This window comes from Chelonia mydas, chromosome 4 (genome assembly GCF_015237465.2).
Source record: "Chelonia mydas isolate rCheMyd1 chromosome 4, rCheMyd1.pri.v2, whole genome shotgun sequence".
Taxonomy (NCBI): domain Eukaryota; kingdom Metazoa; phylum Chordata; order Testudines; family Cheloniidae; genus Chelonia; species Chelonia mydas.
The window spans coordinates 841,733-863,179 of NC_057852.1; the positions used below are offsets into that span (position 1 = coordinate 841,733).

Consider the following 21,447-nt stretch of genomic DNA (forward strand, 5'->3'; position numbering starts at 1 on the left):
TACCGGGGCTGAAACTGTGATTCCGCCTCTTCCCCTGATGCCCCCCCCACTCCACCTCTTCTCCTGAGGCTCCGCCCCCTTCTCCCTGCTCTCACCTGCTGCTGAAGTGGCAGGGCCATGGCCCCTCGGTCCCCCTGTTCCGGCACCCCTGCCTCTCACCAGCTGAGTCATCTCTCAGATGAAGCAGATGCTCCAGAACAGTCTGGGAACAGCCAGAATAGCGATTCCATCTGTTAAGGTGCACCTAGCCGCCATCTCCGCATTCTACCCCTGCTGGGTGGTCGGTCAGTTTTTTCACATGAAATGTCCATTCAGTTGCTCAAGGGCTTTGCAAGGCCATACCCGCAAATCTGGGAACCTGTCCACCTGGGGGACTTAAACCTGGTCCTGTCCGAGCTCATGGGGCCTCCCTTTGAGCCACTGGCATTGTGCCCTCTGTTGTATTGTTCCTGGAAGGTCGCCTTTCTGGTAGCAATTAGCTCAGTCAGGAGGGTCTCGGAGATCAGAGCTCTTATGTCAAAACCTCCATACACAGTGTTCTTTAATGACAAGGTACAATGTCGCCCCCACCCTGTGTTCCTCTCAAAGGTAGTCTTGGAGTTTCATAGTAATCATAGTTCCTACCTATTTTCTTCCCGAAGCTGCACAAGAATAGGGGGGAATGACATCTCCATACTCTGGATGTTAGGCGCGCCCCAGTGTTCTGTATAGAAAGGACTATACAGAAAGTCGATCTGTAAATCCACACTGCTCTTTGGGGCAGTAGCTGATAGGATGAAAGGCTCAGAGAATTTCATCCTGGATCTCATTGTGCATTCACATGTGGTACGAGCAGGCAGGTGTCCCACCACCTGCCTCCTGACTGCCCATTCTGTGAGAGTAGAAGCTTCCTCAGTGGTGTTTGTGGCCGAGCCCCGATCCTGGACGTTTGCAGAGCAGCGACCTGGGCATCAGTACATACTTTTTCTTCCAACGGCGCCATCACCCAGCAAGCTAGAGATGACACTGTGTTTGGTTGAGCAGTGTTGTAATCCATTTGTCCATGAACTCTGAGCCCACCTCTTATGGTTCTGCTTGGGAGTCACCGAAGGTGGAAGGGACGTGTGCAAGCAGTTGAAGAAGAAAAAATGGTTACTAACTTGTCTGTAATCGTTGTTCTTTGAGACATGCGGCACACGTCCATTCCACGAGCCACGCTCCTACCCCTCTGTTGGAGTTGCTGGCGAGAAGGAACTGAGAAGGTGCAGGGTCAACCGGTCCCCTCGCACTGCGACATGAGCGTGCCGCAGTAGAGGGCGCTAGAGCCGGCCTGAGGGGTATCACGGAGGGGAAAATTTCGGGCGACTGTGTGCGGGGCACGCACACCTAGCGTGGAATGGACGTGTGCAGCACATCTCTGAGAACAACCATTACAGGAAGGTTAGTAACTGGTTTTTGTCTAAACCTGTGGCATAGTTCAGGGACACATCTTAGTGGGCTTGGCTCTCACCTGTGGCTGTGACCCCAAATTGTATTTTAATCCCTTGAACTACATTTTTCCAGAAGTGATTAGTGATTTTTGGGTGTCTGAGATTCAGAGGCCGGGTGCTCCCACGTTCTGATCAGGCCCCTTTAAAAAGTCTCAGTTGGGAACCCAAAATCACTAGTGATTGCTGAAAATCTAGGCATTTATCTCGATGTATCTTATGCAGGGTGGGGGAGGAGTGAAAATATTTGGGACCCTGTGTGGGTTATTTTTGTGCCCCCCATATTCTGCCCTGTATGCCAAGCGAGGGGTCTGATCCGCTCCCCACACGTTTCAGTCCTCGTGATCCCCACAGTGTTCTCTGTTCCCCACAGCCTCCCTCCCCCTCCCCTAAACTCTCCTTCCTGTCCCCATCCCCACATCCCCCTGCCCCGCCCCCCAGTCTCTCCCCCTGCCTCCTGTTGTCCAGGGGTGGCTGTATTAACTGAGTCTGCTCTTGGCTGTGTGCGAGATGGGGGCCGTTGTTGTGAAGATTAGCCTGGCTGTGGGAAAATGGTGGCCAGCTGAACTAAGGGCCATCAGTGGCCTGATCCTGACAGGGAATCACCGGGAGACAGTGGCCATGTGAAAAAGAGGCTAAGCATCCGAAGTTGGTGCTTTGCCGTTCCTAGATTGAGCTGGGGGCATGGGGAAGATGGGGCAGGGAAACAGAGGGACCCTGGGGACTCTGTGAGGTCCTTAAACCAGAGCAGAGGTTAGTGTGGGGGACAGACCTGTACCCCGCTCCCCACAGGGACCTGGGGTTACTGTGAATGGAGGAGGTGGGGGACCAAGTGACCCTGAGGACTCTGCAAAATTAATACAACCAGAGCAGGGGGTGTGTGGGGGGTACAGAGCCTCCTGCACTCCCTCTTTTCCCTAAAATGACCCTGACTACCAGAATTGCGGGGTGGGGATCCTCAGAGAGCAGAAGAGAGCTGGAGGGGATAGACTCCTGCAGTATCTAGAGTACTCCCTTTGGGGTTGTGCCACCCTGCACCCCCTGCAGGGAACATACAAGAGCAAGCAGCGGTGAGGTACTCCTTGAAAGTTGTGAGCTGTCTGCAGTGGGGGGTCTTTAGTGTACAAAGACCCAACAGATGGAGCTTGGGCCCCCTGCGGGTTTGGGTTCCCTCCTGAAAGGAGCTGGGAGGATTTAGGACCCAACAGCATAAGCGGAAACCCCATTTCTCAGGGGAGGGAGGGGCCAGTAGCAAGGAGAAGAACCACTGGGCTACCTGCAGTGGGGTCATGGTGAGATTTTCAGAGAGAGGCTGCTGCTGACCCTGAGCTGTGTTTCAGGGTTTCATGTTATCCAGACGATACATGGCTGTGATCTCCGGGAAGACGGCGTCATTCAGGTGTTTTACCAGGATTCATATGACGGACGAGACTTTCTTACCTTGGATAAGGAGACCATGACTTGGGTAGCAGCAGATATTGGGGCTCAGATCACCAAGAGGCGATGGGATATTGAAGTAGATGACAACCAGGGATGGAAACACTACCTGGAAGAGTACTGTAGAGAACGTCTTAGCCAGGAAATAGAGTACGGGAAGGAGACTCTACAGAGGAAAGGTAAGGCAGGGTGGCAAGCCCCACCCAGGAGGTCACTACAAGTTACATCTCCATTCGCCAGCCCCAGTTCCAAAATGGAGCAGGGGGGTAGGGGGCAGTTCAGCTAACCTTGCTCCAGGGATGGGTGGGGAAACAAGCCCTCTCCTCCCCTACCCCCAGCTCTGCTGTGAAAAAAAGATAAGAAATTGAAAATGTTAAAAGCAGATCACTGTAGAGAAGCTGACCAAATGAGCCCAAATTTGCAGCACAAATTCTACCTCTTCCCCTGGTGTGACGCAGCGTTCTCAAGGCAATCTGCCTGTGCGTGTGCGTGTTAGAGCACTCTGAAAAATAGACTCTGCAGAGAAAGTGCCACTCAAGCTTAATTATGGAAGTGCCGCCAGTTCTATGGACACCAGCTTCATTCACCATGCAATTCTTCCTCATTCACTGTCTGTACCATCATATTTGTTGTGTGACCCCCAGCCCCTGTGTTCCACCAATGACGGTAGCTTTGTCCTTGTTGCCTCTTTGTCCAAACTTCTCCCACAGTCACCCATGTGCTTTCTTCCATGACATCCCCTACATGTGGAATTGCCCTCCCCATACTAATCTGGAAGAAGGCTCTCCTTGTCCTTAAAGTTTTTCCCCCTCAAGACCTACCTTTGCTGCAACACCTGCTTACTTATTCCTTGATTCTTTTATCAATAAGACAGCAGATAATCTCACTCAGTCACATTTATTACCAAAGCTTTTTAGTTAAAGATTAATCAGCACAAACATAGAAGGGAAGAGGATAAATGCTGTAACACTCCGCCTCAGGAGGACAGTTGCAGCGTAGTCTGCTTCAAAATGTTAACTCGCTATTACCCATGTACGTACCTTGTCTGTTACCATGGACACAAATTCCCCAACTTTGTTAGCACCATTACACACCCTAATCTTTCCGTTCCCGAACAGTTTGCGCTTGCTCTTCAAGGTTACTTGAAATTTGTACCCAGTTTTTTGCAACATTTATACGAGTTGCTTATTTCTCTCACAAACCTCAGCAGAACATTGTCTTGTCCTTTGTCATCTTTACAAATGCCAGGAAGAAAAAGCCAAACACAGCAGTAATGTAATGTGTATTTCAGTGCCAAGGGGCTGGGAAACTGATTTTTCAACGTGTGTAAATCCTTTTGAAATCCATAATATTGGGGTAAATAATTTTGGTAACGGCCTATAAGAAAAGGAGTACTTGTGGCACCTTAGAGACTAACAAATTTAGTCTCTAAGGTGCCACAAGTACTCCTTTTCTTTTTGCAAACATAGACTAACATGGCTGCTACTCTGAAACCTATAAGAAATTAGCCAATTAATATTAGCTAGTTTGAGGGGCAGTTTACAACCATGTGTCATTTTTTTTGTTTAATGGTCCTTTCCGTCTCTTTTTGGTCAGTTTATCTAGTTCATTTTTTGACCCATAGCCAGGGCAAGACTCTTCTCTCTTTCAAATCCATGGACTGATAGGAGATGAGCACAAACATAGTGTGTGATTAAGGATCGACAGCTATGACACCTGTATCTGGAGCTTAGTGAAGCCTTTTAAGGTACTTGTGTCATTGTGGCTGGGAGCAGAGGCTTCTCATTTCCACACTCCTAGAATCTGATCAGAGACCTGGATTCGGGGTTCACCGTTGCTGATGCTGTGAATTCGGCACAGAAATCCTCTAACATGGTGGTTCTCTCTCATCAGAGGGATTCCATCTCATGGACTCTCATCCTCTGCCCCTGCTGGGGTCTCAGAATTTCATGTTGCAAAGCTCCAGCAAAGGCTGCCTGGATTAGAGCTTGAAAACAGCTAACTTCAATTTCTTCCTTTTTCCAGTATGCCCAACAGCTAGAGTGAGCGACAGGTCATTTCATGATGGCCTCATCACCCTCTCCTGTAAGGTCAGTGGCTTCTATCCCCGGGACATCACCGTGACCTGGCTGAGAAATGGGGAGAGCAGACAGCAGGAGACCTATTCTGAAGGCATCCTACCCAGTGGGGACGGGACCTACCAGACCTGGGTGACAATGGAGATTGATCCCAAGATCAAAGCCCATTATTCATGTCGCGTGGAACATGAAAGCCTGTTAGAGCCACTCTCTATCTCCTGGGGTAAGGCGTTTGTCTGTTTGTCTGTTTTCCTAGTGGGAGAGGGGGAATCCATTAAACTCAAACCCTGAAAAATTCTCATTCGGATTTCTAGACTGAAGCTGGAATTTCCTCAGAGTCTGTGAGGCCCTGTCCTCTTTGGCCCTGTCCCTCTGCAGTCAAGTTCTTGTGCTAGAGTTTGGACCCACAGTGCCTGGGGCTCATGTCTTGCTCTCCAGTTTGCTGCCTCTGGGGCTGTTGGATGCATCTCAGCAATACAGTGTCTCTGAAGGGAGAAGATTAGTAATCGGACATTAAGGCTGGAAGAGAGCAGTCTGAGCTCCTGCAAAGCCCAGTGCAGGGAATCACACCAGGGACCAACCTGGTAGCCTGTGGGCAAACTAGAGCTGATCCTTCAGAAAGAGATGCCCATTCCAGATGTAAAGTCTCCAAGGGATGGAGAATTTACCCCATCCCAGGGAAAGCTCAAATCTGCCCCTTATTTGCAGTCAGAATTTGTCTTGCTTCAGCTTCCAGCCTGTTCTCAACTTCAGCAGGTTCTCAGAAATACAGCTCTGGGGGCCCTTCATCCCTCCCCATGTGGCCAGAGGTAGATGTTTAATTTTGGAAGCAGCTTGTTTCTGTGTGCAGTGATGCTGGAAGGGAGGGTATGGCCTTGGAATGGAGCGAGGAGGCAGATTAGAGCCCTGCATCGGGGGGAGAGTCTCCTGTGCCCCTAGCACAAGGAAGTCTTAGAAGAATTTTTTACATATGGAGCTGCCTTCCAGCCATCTTTTTGCTTGGTTAATTGGGATGTGGAAAAATGGAAAAATTGGAAGTGCAAACAATTTCTGAAAGGGCAGCCTGCATCGGGACTCTAGTCAGCAGGTGGTTTCACATCACAATTCTGCTACCACGTTCCCTGCCAATTTTTGTGTCATAACCCGCATTTCCTTATTCTCTTAGAAATATTTTTCTTTTTGCTGTTTTATTATGTGAATCTTTCAGACAACAGGAGAAGCTGATTAGTGCAACTGAATATGTATAGAGAACTTGGGTTTTAACAGGTTTATATAAACCAAGAACAGTATTAAAATATTTCTATCTTCCCCTCTTCACTTCCTGCCCCCTCAAAAAACACGCATTGTGTCTGTAACTCCATTCATGGCAGGGAAATCCAGAGCTTTGAGGTCAGTTTCCAGTTTGTCATCAGAATCACACAATGGAGTTCCATTAGTCATGAAAGTCAGCGTTGTCAAGGGGGGTTAGGGGCTGGGAGCCAGGACTCCTGGGTTCAATTCTTGGCTCTTGCACTGACTTGTTGTGTGACCTTCAGCAAGTCTTTTTCCCCCCTCCAATTTAGGGATGATGCTGACATCCATCATCCCCCACACAGAGGTTTATGAGGATTGATGAATGCTCCAAAAGTCTTCTATTTTAAGTGTTATGAATTGAAGTAGTAGAGGCTGTGTCCAGGACTTTCTATGGTGGGGTGTAGTGCATGGTGGCTGCATGGAGCTCAGTGGAAGAGGTGGAGGGTAGCAGGACTCAGCCCTAACCTGGGGAGCTGATTGACGGATCCCTGCAGTGGGATGAAAGCGGGTTTTAGTTGGGGGTGGGTGGGGATTTTTTCCCCATTGATCATTCTTTCCATTCCATTTCAGAACCAAATAACAATCTCATTCCCACTGTGTCTGGAGTTATCACTGTAGTTGTCCTGGTTGGTGTTATCGGAGTAGTAGTCGTCTGGAAAAAGAAACACTCAGGTAAAGAGTTGGAATGGGGAGATTCCCTGGACTTGCCGGGCCCTGCACACCTGCCTAAGGCCTACAGGAGCCAGTGTCAGTTCGGTGTAACTGCTCCACTGCAGGACTGAGCTAATGACCCGCAATGGGAGCTGCTGGAGGGCCAGACCCAGAAACTGGGTGCGGGTTACAGTTTAGATGGGGCTAGGTTTTCCAAAGAGCTCAGCACCCAGTGGGCAGAGATCTTTGGAACTCTGTCTCTTTGTGTCTTTCTCTTCTGCCGATCATGAGTGCCTGGGACCTTGAGTCCATTACTGAGCGCCGGGGGGCTGTGCTGGGCCAGGGGCCCGGTTTCTGAGCTGTGGACACAGATCGGAGTCGGTTCCTGCCTTGGGAGCTGCATTCACTGAAATTTGCCTTTTCTCTGCAGGGGAGAAGGGAGATGGCTATGCTGTAGCTCAGGGTAAGTGACAAGAGACCCATCGCCTCTTTTCAAGAGGCCATCTCTGAACGGCCATCAGTATTTGCTTGTGGATTTTATCCTGGAAGCACTGACAGGAGATCCTCGCTCCCACTCATAGGCCTTGTCTACACTGAGGATTTTAGGGAAATCTCCAACTGTTGCTGTTGTACCATAGAATCGTAGGACTGGAAGGGACCTTGAGAGGACACCTAGTCCACTCCGGTTGCACTCAGGGCAGGATTAAGTTTCATCTCTAGACCATCCCTGACAGGTGTTTGTCTAAACCTGCTCTTAAAAACCTCCAGTGTTGGAGATTCCACAACCTCCCTGGGCAATTTATTCCAGTGCTTAACTACCCTGACAGGAAGTTTTTCCTTATGTCCAACCTAAACCTCCCTTACTGGAATTTAAGCCCATTGCTTCTTGTCCTGTCCTTAGAGGTTGATGAAAACAATTTTTCGCCCTCTTCCTTGTAACAACTCTTAGAGAGCTTGCCAAAGCTTGCAGGACCTGCTCAGTTAGTTCCCTGTCTTCTTCCTCTGTCCCTGACATTAGCAACAGGTCGTCTACATATTGTATGCACCTTGCTGAATCCACCCCCTCCAGAGCCTGTCTCATGTATCTGTGAAAAATTGCAGGGGAGTCCCTATATCCCTGGGGTAGGACTGTCCAGCAGAATTGTCTGCCCTCCCATGTGAATGCATTTTATACTGACATGAGGTAGCTAGTGGCAGAGACCAAAACCCATTAGCTATGTCCAAAACAGTGAAAATTCGGAATTGGGGTCCAATACGGGCCAACATTTCAGGGTACGCTGCCACCACTGAGGCTGGCGAATTGGCCAGAGCATTTAGTGCCCTGTAATCCACAGTGAGGCGCCAGGTACCATTTGGCTTCCTCACGGGCCACACAGCAGCATTACAAGGGGATGCAACTGCCCGAATCAGTCCCCTCTGTTCCAATTCCCCAATAGTTGCCCCCACCTCTGCCAATGCCTCCCGAGGAATAGGATACTGTTTCTGTGGGGGAGGGTCCCCTCCCTCCATCAGTACCTCCATGCTGCCCCTACCACAATCCAGGTTATCCTTCGCCCACACAGGGATGTGTTCCCACCCAGCCGGGGGTGGTGGGAGGGCATGTGCCGCTTTAATGGTCATAGTGGCTATCCCCATGGGAATGGTATAGCCCTGACCGTCCTGCGTTTGCCCCAGTAAACACACCCAATTGGCTAAATCCAGTACAAGTCCCAGTTTGTGTAAATCTCCTGCCCCCAACAGATTAAGCATATCATTACAACCCCACATAATCTCCCCTTCCCCCCAGATTCCTTTGATTTGTCCCCGCCTCAGGGTTAACTGTGTCTCCCCTCCTGTTGCCCCTACAATTGTCACAGTCCCTTCTGAGGGTCTCCCCTGCCCCCATGTGGTTAAACTGATGGCTGCTCCAGTGTCTATCAAAAAATCCCTCATGGGACTCCCTTCGATTGCCCCCTGGAGCGTGGGGCGACCAGATGCATCCCGTCCTAAACTGAGAACATGGACAGGACGCCTCCCAGGGCACCCCTAAGTTGCAGCACCCACCTCTGTCCCTCCCACTGGTTCATGGGTGGACCGGGGGTCCTGGCACCGAACACATTCCTGTCTCCATGCAAAATTGTGTGTCTGGCATTTCAGGCAGTCCCAGTCCCTTGGTCTCCGGGACCACTTTCCCCCTGATCTGGTAAGATCATGGGTAGTCAGTTTAGCCTGCAGTCTCTGGATCTGTTGCTCTATAGCTGCTCGCTCGTCCCTGACTACCCTCCCAAAGCCACGAACTCTCCCTCTACCTCCTCCTCTCCAGGCTGACCCACTCCTTTCCACCTTGTATTGATCCCCCGCAGTAATAGCATGGACTGGCTCTTCCCCCTGATGCATCTGCCTCCACACATCTGCCTGTTCCAGAAACTGGGGTAGCTGATTGGGAGCAAGTTCAGGGTGCTGCAACCTTAAATGCCCCACGAACTGCGGATTGCTCAGCTCCAACCATTTCTCCAGCAATTCCACACCCCTACCCTGCTCCACACCCCCACCAGGTCCCGGTGCCCCTGCCTGTGGCAACACCCATGGACCATCCAGGGGATTCACCCAGCACCGTGCCCATGCCTGTATGCGATTAAGTGTATCCCGCCCTGTTTCCCCAGGGATTCGCTTCATCTTATTCATCCCCGCAGTACGAGAGTACACCCCAAACAAGTGTTTTGCCACCTGTCCGGGGATTAGAAATGGGTGTGCCACTCCTGCCACATCGATTCCCAAGGTACCTCGTCCCAAAAGACTACGCCATAAGATCACCTGGTCCTCACGAGTTAGACCCTCCATCTCCCTGTCCACCTCCACTAGCCACAGCACAAACTGATCCCAATCATTCCGGGGTACCTTTCCCAAACGACCCAGTACTGCCTCCCGGTCCTTCAGGGACAAGGGGCGGATTTCTGCCTGTTCTACTACTTGTGGGGCCTGGTCCCCCCACCCCGCAACCGGGGCCACTATTCCTGCCTCCTGCAGCTCCTCCCGGGTAGCCTCTCTCGCAGGGGCTGTAACTGTGGATCGCCGGCTTACAACGTCCACTGGCAGTGGTGGGTACAGTATTTTTTCAGGGTAGGGTGGTGGAGGTGTCTCCTTCAGTTCCATTAGTGGGGCGGATGGTTTGGGGTCCCCAAGTCCATTGCCCCCATGTTTACAATGATACAATTCCTCCTCTAAGTCTCCTACTCTCCCCAGCAGTTCGTCCCTCTCTCTTCGGATTGCCTCACAAGACTCCTCTGTCCGTGCAGCATCCCGTGCCTTCAAATCTGCTACCTCTACTGCTAACACAGATTTTTCTGTTAAAATCCGTTGCTGATCCACAATCCCCTCCAAATCCTTAATGTGTTGGAGGAGATCAGCTTCCCTTTTTACCCAGTATGCCATCCCAGCACACAAACCTTGTAATACCATTCCCTTTTTCCTACACTCCTTTCCCTTGGGGTCTCCCAAAACCTCTCCCATCTCCTTCTCAATCTCATCCCAGGTGAACCCCTGCACCTGGTATGGGCCCTGATTCTTCCTTATCCATTTGTTCAAAAAATCCGTTACCCCAGCTTGCCAGAACCCGCAACTACCATCACGAGAGTTCGCCATACCCCCTCCAAGCAGCTGCGCGGACTGTTGGGGAGGGGGACTTACAGGCTGCCACTCACCTATCCAATGCGATGTATCCGAGTCACGGCACCAAGATGTTAGAGAGCTTATTCCTTCACTCTCCCACTTCCCTGGTCCTTCTCGCATGAACAGAGAGCAACAATACCCGAAGTCCAAAGGTGCAAACAATTCGATGTTTATTGGGGTGAACTTCCAGCAAGCTTAAATACAAGTTCCTTTTCCTTATTTTCGAATCCCAACTTACTTCCTGTTTGCCCCTAATTTATATAGTAATATTCTTAGCTATACCTTAACCAATCATTCTACTAAAATTTAACTAACCAATCCTAACATATTGTAACATGATTAGCTAACCAATTATATCCCACCACCTTAATTAGATTACACCCAGCAAAATTAATTATACAGCAGACAGAAACAATCACAGGACCAGACAGAGATTATACAGACAAACAATAGCAAAGTGGGAAAACAATACAGAAGTGAGGATTTCACATCCCAGCTATTGATAAGTGAGTTCTTGCCAGACAGGATGCTATCAAACTAAGTTTCCTTTTACATTTTCTAGGCACTTCCCTTTCTTTGGAGGTGATAGGAATTATCAGGACAGGATTGTATTCAGGACAGGATTGTATTCCTAACAGCCCAATAGCACCTTCTTTCAATGTGGCTAGTTTGGAATGTGAGGATGTGACTGTTCGCTTCCTGGCTTATGGCTGCCTCTGCTGCTTAGCCAAAGGCCTTAGCCTAAGAACAGGGCCTCAAACTGTCACAGTAAGAGAAGGCCCTTACACCAGCAGACAGTGATTTTGATTCTTTCTTTTATACCTCTAGAACTAGCCAAGTAATAAGAATACCCCTAAATTCTTAAAGTACAGGCCTTTACAGACAGGCCTGAATATCTATATCCTAACAACAACCTTTTATGCACTTGAAAACTGTTGTCCTGTCCCCTCTCAGTCTTCTCTTTTCCAGACTAAAGAAACCCAGTTACTTCAATCTTGCCTCATAGCTCATGACTGTTAATCATTTTTGTTACTCTCCTCTGGATTTTCTCCAATTTGTCCACTATCCTTTCTGAAATGTGTTACCCAGATCTGGACACAATACTCCAGCTAAGGCCCTATCAGCGCAGAGTAGAGTGAAAGAATTATTTCTCGTGTCTTGCTTTCAACACTCCTGCTGATAGGTCCCAGAAGGATGTTTGCTTTTTTTGCAACAGTGTTACACTGTTGACTCATATTTAGCTTGTGGTCCACTATGACCCCTAGACCCCTTTCCACATTACTCCTTCCTAGGCAGTCACTTCCCATTTTGTATGTGTGCAACTGATTGTTCCTTCCTAAGTGGAGTGCTTTGCATTTGTCCTTGTTGAATTTCATCCTATTTACTTCAGACCTTTTCTCCAGTTTATTCAAATAATTTTGAATTAGAATCCTGCTCTCCAAAGCACTTGGAACCCTTTCCCGCTTAGTTTCTCCACAAACTTTATAAGTGTACTCTCTATGCCATCATCTAAATCATTGATGACGATATTGAACAGAACTGGACCCAGAACTGATCTCTGTGGGACCCCAGCCTGACTCTGAACCACTGATAACTACTCTCTGGGAATGGTTTTCCAACCAGTTTTGCAAGCACCTTATAGTAGCTCCACCTAGGCTGTATTTCCCTTGTTTATGAGACGGTCAGTGAGGGGGGTAGGGGGGTGGGTGGGGGGAAATGGGAACAGGGAATGGGGGTAAGGAAATTGGAATAATGTTTTGCTAAAGGGGAAAATGGGAACAGAGAATGGGGGTGGGGAAATTGGAATCATGTTTTGCTAAGGGCGGGAATGGGAACAGGTAATGGGACACAGGTAAGGCTCTGTGGTATCAGAGCTGGGAAGGGGGACACTAAGGAAGGAAACTGGAATCATGCTTGCTGGAAGTTCACCCCAATAAACATCGAGTTACGTTTGCACCTTTGGACTTCGGGTATTGTTGGTCTCTGTTCATACGAGAAGGACCAGGGAAGGAAGTGGGTGAAGGAATAAGCCCCCTAACACACCTAGGCTGTATTTCCCTTGTTTATGAGACGGTCATGTGAGACCGTATCCGAAGTCTTAGGCTTTGTCTACATTAGCAACGTTAAAGCGCTGCCACGGCACCAGCATGGAATGGTGGCACCAGCGCGAGGAGAGAGCTCTCCCAGCGCTCTAAAAGCCACCCGCACGAGGGGCGTAGCTAACAGCACTGGGAGCGCGACTGACAGGGCTGTAATTCCCCAGGTTGTCCTTATCCCCTTTTCTAGAGACTGGCACTATATTTGTCCTCTTACAGTCCTCTGGAATCTCCCGTCTTCCATGACTTTTCGAAGATAATCGCCAATGGCCCAGATATCTCCACAGTCAGCTCCTTGAGTATTCTAGGATGTATTTCATCAGGTCCTGGCAACTTGAAGACATCTAACTTGTCTAAATCACGTTTAACTTGTTCTTTCCCTATTTTAGCCCCAGATTCTACCTCATTTTCATTGGCAATCACTTATGAAACTTTATGGTGAAAACCGAAACAGAAAAATCATTTAGCACTTCTGCCATTTCCACATTTTCTGTTATTGTTTTTCCCTTCTCCTTGAGTAACGGGCCTGCCCTGTCCTTGCTTTTAATGTATTTATAGAATGACTTTTTGTTACCCTTCGTGTCTCTAGCTAATTTAATCTCATTTTGTGCCTTGGCCTTTCTAATTTTGTCCCTACCTGCTTGTGTTATTTGTTTATAGTTATCCTTTGTACTTTGACCTAGTTTCCACTTTTTGTAGGAGTCTTGAGTTTCAGATCATTGAATCATAGAATCATAAAATATCAGGGTTGGAAGGGACCTCAGGAGGTCATCTAGTCCAATCCCCTGCTCAAAGCAGGACCAATCCCCAATTAAATCATCCCAGCCAGGGCTTTGTCAATCCTGACCTTAAAAACTTCTAAGGAAGGAGATTCTACCACCTCCCTAGGTAACCCATTCCAGTGTTTCACCACCCTCTTGGTGAAAAAGTTTTTCCTAATATCCAACCTAAACCTCCCCCACTGCAACTTGAGACCATTGCTCCTTGTCCTGTCCTCTTCTACCACTGAGAATAGTCTAGAACCATCCTCTCTGGAACCACCTCTCAGGTAGTTGAAAGTAGCTATCAAATCCCCCCTCATTCTTCTCTTCTGCAGACTAAACAATCCCAGTTCCCTCAGCCTCTCCTCATAAGTCATGTGTTCCAGACCCCTAATCATTTTTGTTGCCCTTCGCTGGACTCTCTCCAATTTATCCACATCCTTCTTGTAGTGTGGGGCCCCAAACTGGACACAGTACTCCAGATGAGGCCTCACCAATGTCGAACAGAGGGGAACGATCACGTCTCTCGATCTGCTCGCTATGCCCCTACTTATACATCCCAAAATGCCATTGGCCTTCTTGGCAACAAGGGCACACTGCTGACTCATATCCAGCTTCTCGTCCACTGTCACCCCTAGGTCCTTTTCCGCAGAACTGCTGCCTAGCCATTCGGTCCCTAGTCTGTAGCAGTGCATTGGATTCTTCCATCCTAAGTGTAGGACTCTGCACTTATCCTTATTGAACTTCATCAGATTTCTTTTGGCCCAAACCTCCAATTTGTCTAGGTCCTTCTGTATCCTATCCCTCCCCTCCAGCGTATCTACCACTCCTCCCAGTTTAGTATCATCCGCAAATTTGCTGAGAGTGCAATCCACACCATCCTCCAGATCATTTATGAAGATATTGAACAAAACCGGCCCCAGGACCGACCCCTGGGGCACTCCACTTGACACCGGCTGCCAACTAGACATGGAGCCATTGATCACTACCCGTTGAGTCCGACAATCTAGCCAGCTTTCTACCCACCTTATAGTGCATTCATCCAGCCCATACTTCCTTAACTTGCTGACAAGAATACTGTGGGAGACCGTGTCAAAAGCTTTGCTAAAGTCAAGAAACAATACATCCACTGCTTTCCCTTCATCCACAGAACCAGTAATCTCATCATAAAAGGCGATTAGATTAGTCAGGCATGACCTTCCCTTGGTGAATCCATGCTGACTGTTCCTGATCACTTTCCTCTCCTCTAAGTGCTTCAGGATTGATTCTTTGAGGACCTGCTCCATGATTTTTCCAGGGACTGAGGTGAGGCTGACTGGCCTGTAGTTCCCAGGATCCTCCTTCTTCCCTTTTTTAAAGATTGGCACTACATTAGCCTTTTTCCAGTCATCTGGGACTTCCCCCGTTCGCCACGAGTTTTCAAAGATAATGGCCAAGGGCTCTGCAATCACAGCCGCCAATTCCTTCAGCACTCTCGGATGCAACTTGTCCGGCCCCATGGACTTGTGCACGTCCAGCTTTTCTAAATAGTCCCTAACCACCTCTATCTCCACAGAGGGCTGGCCATCTCTTCCCCATTTTGTGATGCCCAGCGCAGCAGTCTGGGAGTTGACCTTGTTAGTGAAAACAGAGGCAAAAAAAGCATTGAGTACATTAGCTTTTTCCACATCCTCTGTCACTAGGTTGCCTCCCTCATTCAGTAAGGGGCCCACACTTTCCTTGGCTTTCTTCTTGTTGCCAACATACCTGAAGAAACCCTTCTTGTTACTCTTGACATCTCTTGCTAGCTGCAGCTCCAGGTGCGATTTGGCCCTCCTGACATCTTTCCTACATGCCCGAGCAATATTTTTATACTCTTCCCTGGTCATACGTCCAACCTTCCACTTCTTGTAAGCTTCTTTTTTATGTTTAAGATCCGCTAGGATATCACCACTAAGCCAAGCTGGTCGCCTGCCGTATTTACTATTCTTTCGACTCATCGGGATGGTTTGTCCCTGTAACCTCAACAGGGATTCCTTGAAATACAGCCAGCTCTCCTGGACTCCCTTCCCCTTCATGTTAGTCCCCCAGGGGATCCTGGCCATCTGTTCCCTGAGGGAGTTGAAGTCTGCTTTCCTGAAGTCCAGGGTCCGTATCCTGCTGCTTACCTTTCTTCCCTGCGTCAGGATCCTGAACTCAACCAACTCATGGTCACTGCCTCCCAGATTCCCATCCACTTTTGCTTCCCCCACTAATTCTACCCGGTTTGTGAGCAGCAGGTCAAGAAAAGCGCCCCCCATAGTTGGCTCCCCTAGCACTTGCACCAGGAAATTGTCCCCTACGCTTTCCAAAAAGTTCCTGGATTGTCTATGCACCGCTGTATTGCTCTCCCAGCAGATATCAGGAAAATTAAAGTCACCCATGAGAATCAGGGCATGCGATCTAGTAGCTTCCGTGAGTTGCCGGAAGAAAGCCTCATCCACCTCATCCCCCTGGTCCGGTGGTCTATAGCAGACTCCCACAACTACATCACTCTTGTTACTCACACTTCTAAACTTAATCCAGAGACACTCAGGTTTTTCCACAGTTTCGTACCGGAGCTCTGAGCAGTCACACTGCTCCCTTACATACAGTGCTACTCCCCCACCTTTTCTGCCCTGCCTGTCCTTCCTGAACAGTTTATAACCATCCATGACTGTACTCCAGTCATGTGAGTTATCCCACGAAGTCTCTGTTATTCCAATCACGTCATAGTTCCTTGACATCACCAGGACCTCCAGTTATCCCTGCTTGTTTCCAAGGCTTTGTGCATTTGTATATAAGCACTTGAGATAACCTGTTGATCGCCCCTCCTTCTCAGTATGAGGCAGGAGCCCGCCCCTCACAGACATTCCTGCCTGTGTTTCCTCCCGGTATCCCGCTTTCCCACTTACCTCAGGGCTTTGGTCTCCTTCCCCCGGTGAACCTAGTTTAAAGCCCTCCTCACTAGGTTAGCCAGCCTGCTGGCAAAGATGCTCTTCCCTCTCTTCGTAAGATGGAGCCCGTCTCTGCCCAGCACTCCTCCTTCATGGAACACCATCCCATGGTCAAAGAATCCAAAGCCTTCTCTCCGACACCACCTGCGTAGCCATTCGTTGACTTCCACGATTCGACGGTCCCTACCCAGGCCTTTTCCTTCCACGGGGAGGATGGACGAGAACACCACTTGCGCCTCCAACTCCTTTATCCTTCTTCCCAGAGCCACGTAGTCCGCAGTGATCCGCTCAAGGTTATTCTTGGCAGTATCATTGGTGCCCACGTGGAGAAGCAGGAAGGGGTAGCGATCCGAGGGCTTGATGAGTCTCGGCAGTCTCTCCGTCACATCGCGAATCTTAGCCCCTGGCAAGCAGCAGACTTCTCGGTTTTCCTGGTCAGGGCGGCAGATAGATGACTCAGTCCCCCGGAGGAGAGAGTCCCCGACCACCACCACCCGCCTTCTCCTCTTGGGAGTGGTGGTCGTGGAACCCCCAACCTCAGGACATCGCATCTCATGCCTTCCAACCAGCGGAGTCTCCTTCTGCTTTCTCCCCCCAGACATATCATCTGGTCCACTCTCCGCAATGGTACCTGTGGAGAGAACATGAAAGCGGTTAGTTACCTGTGTCTGTGTTACTGGAACCCGGACATTCCGCTTACCTCTTCTGGAGGTCACATGTTGCCAAGCTTCTTCACCAGCCTCTTGGCTCCTCAGTGCAACCTGCTCTATATCTTTAGAGCTTTGTGCCCCTAGAAGCCTATCCTGAGTTTTGTCCAGAAAATCCTCAGTCTCTCGTATACAACGCAGGGTCGTTACCTGTTGCTCCAGACCTTCAATCTTCTCTTCCAATATGGAGACCAGCTTGCACTTTGTACAGACAAAGTCGCTTCTGTCCTGTGGAAGAAAGACAAACATGGCACATCCAGTGCAGGTCACAACAGCTGAACCCCCCCCTTCCATATCACCTACCTACTATGAGCTTCCTCAGAGCAGTTTGCAAGATGTAAGCCTCACTGGGCTCACTGCAGGCGAACTCCCAGGCAAACTCCTGCTGTGAGCTGCTCTGCTGTCCCTGCTGCTCAGCTGGTTCGCTGCCGCTCAGCTGGTTCGCGAGGCTCTGGCTAGCGAGGCTCTGGCTCTAGCGGCAGCGAACCAGCTGAGCAGCGGGGACAGCAGAGCAGCTCACAGCAGGAGTTTGCCTGGAACTGGTAAGTATCCGAGTGTGTGTGTTTGCTTGCTGAGGAAGTATCCGAGCATGTGTTTGCTGGGAGGGCAGTGAGAGAGCCTGAGTGAGCATCGCTCCTTCCCCTGCCGTCACCCACCTGTCTCCCGCGTCGCCCCTTCCCCCGCCATCGCCCGCCTGTCTCCCGCATCGCCACTTCCCCTGCCATCTCCCGCCTGTCTCCCACGTCACCCCTTCCCCCGCCATCACCCGCCTGTCTCCCGCGTCGCCCCTTCCCCTGCCGTCACCCACCTGTCTCCCACGTCGCCCCTTCCCCTGCCATCACCCGCCTGTCTCCCGCGTCGCTCCTTCCCCCGCCATCGCCCGCCTGTCTCCCGCATCGCCACTTCCCCTGCCATCGCCCGCCTGTCTCCCGCGTCTCCCCTTCCCCTGCCGTCACCCGCCTGTCTCCCGCGTCGCCCCTTCCCCTGCCGTCACCCGCCTGTCTCCCGCGTCGCCCCTTCCCCTGCCGTCACCTGCCTGTCTCCCACGTCGCCCCTTCCCCTGCCATCACCCGCCTGTCTCCTGCGTCGCCCCTTCCCCTGCCATCACCCGCCTGTCTCCCACGTCGCCCCTTCCCCTGCCATCGCCCGCCTGTCTCCTGCAGCCTCTGCGCGGCCACATAGTGGGGGAACCTCGATACAAGTGCAGAGTGGGCAGCCTCTTCCGTTGCAACACCATGGGCGGGACGTGAACCACCAGCTGGGGGAGACTAACCCCCTACCCCGCCCCTTCTGCATGAGGCCCCGCCCCTTCCACAAACCCCGCTGGAGCCCAGAGCCGCCCCCCCACTGCAGCAGCCAGCTCCCGCCAGAGGCTTGTGCCCCCAGCCTCCCTCCCAGCTCCAGAGTGAGCTGCACGGCCGCAGCCTCCCCAGCCGCCCCAGCCCCGGAGCACCGGGAGGGTGGGTTACGTGGCCCTGACTCGATCTGCCATTGAGTCGCGGGGCTCTGCGCTCCGTCAGCTGCGGCGGGCCAGGCTGCCGCCGGGACTCAGGCTGGGGCAGCTTGGCCGCGCTTCCCTGGTGAGCCATGAGACACGCCAAGGGCTGTGTGCAGCCAACAGGGAAGCGGGAGGGAGGCATCTTTGAGCTGGCGTGTCTCATCCGTTTCTCCCTTGCCACTTGGCCGGAGGCGGGAAGGGAGTGAAACGTTTCCCAGCTGAAGGTTTTGGGCTCGGCCATGAGGATTAAGCCCGAGCCCCTGGCACGGCTGTTGGGAGACGGGTTTCTGACTCGCATCCAGCGCACTCTGCGGGCCACCAGCTGAACCCCCTGTGGCCAAGAGAGTCGGGTTTGAGGTGGCAAAAAGGGGCCTTTGAGGCTCCTAGCAGGTCTTGAGGAGCAAGGAAGTAGCACAGGCTTATCACCGTCCCTGAGTGGGCTCGAACCACCAACCTCTCAGTTAACAGCCGAATGCGCTGGCCCATTGCACCACAGAGAGACATAGACACAAGCCTGTAGTGAGTGCAAAAGTCCCTAGCACAAAGGTCTCCCGGCTCCAGCACTCACTTGCGGTGGGAAGCAGAGCGCCGGGGCTGGGAGCTGGTGGAGTAGGTCGGGCTGGGGCCGGGCTGCTCAGCTTCCCGCCACTGCCGGTGAGTGTGGGGGGGCAGTTTTCCCTTTCCCCAACCCCACCCCCTGAGCGACACGGCTGGGTCCAGGGCAAGGGAAGCGGAGTGGGCTGCTCCCTGCCCCCCGCTAATGCCTGTGGGGCCCCCAAAAGTGCCCCCACAGCTCCTGCCTCCCAGTCCCTGGGGGGAGGGGGAGGCCTGGGGCCCCACACAGCCCCCCAGAAGGTGGGCTGCGTAGGGCACTCAATGGCTAGGGACGACACTGAATGTGGTGATGTGATTTTCCCAAACACAGGCTTGATTCTCTTTCCCTGTTACTAGAAGGTCTCATTGGCTCTCCGCCCCCGCACAGCTGGGGAGTGGGGACGTGTGGCCTTTTCCCCCAGCAGAAGGGTGATGCCTGCCTAGCGAGTGAGGGTCGGTTTGGAGGACGCCGCACTCCGGGCAGGCTAAGGGCAGATCTCTGCCCTTTACTCAGCCAAGAAGGAATGTTTTTCACTAACATCCCAAATGTGCAAGTCCGTCCCCGCAGAGCAGCCCCATGCTCCGCGCTCCCTGAGCCCCGGGGAGAAGGGACCTTCTGCGGCTGGAATCCCGCCCGGCTGGTGCCTTGAACCCGGGGCTGAGCCGACGCGCGAAAGGGAAGTGAGCGAGCTCGGCGCTCTCTGGCGCCACCTGCTGGAGAGCAGAGGGAATTGAGTGAGCGACATCCTGGCAAACCTGGTGGCTGAACTTTGTGACTTTTCCTCACCCATAACATATTTCACATTTGGGGACAATGTATACCTTCAAATCAGCGGCACTGCTATGGGTACCCGCATGGCCCCACAGGATGCCAACATGTTTATGGCTGACTTAGAACAATGCTTCCTCAGCTCTTGTCCCCTAATGCCCCTACTCTACTTGCATTACATTGATGACATCTTCATCATCTGGACCCATGGAAAAGAAGCCCTTGAGGAATTCCATCATGATTTAAACAATTTCCATCCCACCATCAACCTCAGCCTGGACCAGTCCACACAAGAGATCCACTTCCTGGACACTACGGTGCTAATAAGCGATGGTCACATAAAAACCACCCTATACCGGAAAACTAAAACCTCTCCAGCGCATCATCAAAGATTTACAACCTATCCTGAAGGACGACCCATCACTCTCACAGATCTTGGGAGACAGGCCAGCCCTTGCTTACAGACAGCCCCCCAACCTGAAGCAAATACTCACCAGCAACCACACACCACACAACAGAACCACTAACCCAGGAACCTATCCTTGCAACAAAGCCTGACGCCAACTATGTCCACATATCTATTCAGGGGACACCATCATAGGGCCTAGTCACATCAGCCACACTATCAGAGGCTCGTTCACCTGCACATCTACCAATGTGATATATGCCATCATGTGCCAGCAATGCCCCTCTGCCATGTACATTGGTCAAACTGGACAGTCTCTACGTAAAAGAATAAATGGACACAAATCAGACGTCAAGAATTATAACATTCAAAAACCAGTTGGAGAACACTTCAATCTCTTTGGTCACTCGATTACGACCTAAAAGTTGCAATTCTTCAACAAAAAAACTTCAAAAACAGACTCCAACGAGAGACTGCTGAATTGGAATTAATTTGCAAACTGCATACAATTAACTTAGGCTTGAATAAAAACTGGGAGTGGATGGGTCATTACACAAAGTAAAACTATTTCCCCATGTTTATTCCTTCTACCTCTACCCCCGGCTCTGTTCCTGTCTGTTCCTGTCTGTCTGTTCCTCAGACATTCTTGTCAACTGCTGGAAATGGCCCATCTTGATTATCACTACAAAAAGTCTCTCCCCCCTCCCCCGCCCCCCACTCTCCTGCTGGTAATAGCTCACCTTAAGTGATCACTCTGCTTCCTGTGTGTATGGTGACACCCATTGTTTCATGTTCTCTATGTATATAAATCTCCCCACTGTATTTTCCACTGAATGCATCTGATGAAATGAGCTGTAGCTCACGAAAGCTTATGCTCAAATAAATTGGTTAGTCTCTAAGGTGCCACAAGTCCTCCTTTTCGTCCTGGCTAATTTAAATCTCACCTTGTTCTCTGCCTGCCGGCTGCCCTGGAGAGCTGGGGAGAGGCCTGAGCGTGGCTGCTCCTTATTTGCATATTAAAAGTGGCAGTTTGGGGCCATTGGGGTGAAATGTGAGTAAGTTTTGGGGCTGGGAACCACCTGTCTAGTG

The 21,447-nt window shown here is 51.0% G+C and overlaps 1 protein-coding gene across 1 annotated transcript in view; it reads left to right on the forward strand.

Moving 5' to 3' along the window:
- LOC102930774 (class I histocompatibility antigen, F10 alpha chain) overlaps positions 1–21,447 on the forward strand; it is a 1,343,638-nt gene that overhangs the window by 524,803 nt on the left and 797,388 nt on the right. The window lies entirely within an intron of this gene.